The 611-nt window shown below is 43.2% G+C and overlaps 1 pseudogene; it reads right to left on the bottom strand.

Moving 5' to 3' along the window:
- Window positions 1–203: 203 nt before the first annotated feature.
- On the bottom strand, window positions 204–303 carry LOC114700772 (annotated as a pseudogene).
- Window positions 304–611: the final 308 nt, after the last annotated feature.

The raw sequence follows: 611 nt of genomic DNA, 5'->3' as shown, positions 1-611 counted from the left end.
TCCTTCCTTCCTTTCTTTCTTTCTTTCTTTCTTTCTTTCTTTCTTTCTTTCTTTCTTTCTTTCTTTCTTTTTTAAAGACAGAGTTTTATCATGTAGCTTTTACTGGCCTGGAACTCCGTATGTAGACCAAACTGGTATCAAACTCAGAGATCTTCGTGCCTCTGCTTCCCAAGTGCTGGGATCCAAGGCATGTGCCACCGTCCACAGCCATACTTCTTTTGCGTGTCTTTCTTGTGCAGGGGCCATGCTAGTTTTCTCTGCATTGTTCCCATTTTAATACACGTGCTGCCGAAGCGAGTGCACCATACTTCTTTTGTGTGAGAGAAGAGTAAGCCCCCTCTGTGGAATAGGTCCTCTGGTTTAAGACTCCTGTTTCTAGAAAAGCCAGAATGATACACACCCATCCGAAAGATATTAAGGGCCTAAAAAGCAGTGCTTGGGAGCAGAGTTAGGAAATATTCCTGGTGAAGGGCCAGACCGTGAATAGTTTAGGCTTTGAGAGCCATACAGTTTCTGTTACAACCACTTGACACTTGTCATCTTGCACAAGGTACCACAAAACTGTAAATAAAGGAGCGTGGCTGTGCTCCAGTAAAATACTACATATTCAC

Source organism: Peromyscus leucopus, chromosome 3 (assembly GCF_004664715.2).
Source record: "Peromyscus leucopus breed LL Stock chromosome 3, UCI_PerLeu_2.1, whole genome shotgun sequence".
Classification (NCBI taxonomy): Eukaryota; Metazoa; Chordata; class Mammalia; order Rodentia; family Cricetidae; genus Peromyscus; species Peromyscus leucopus.
Note: the sequence above shows the minus strand (reverse complement) of the source record. Positions and strands in the feature narration are given on the sequence as shown.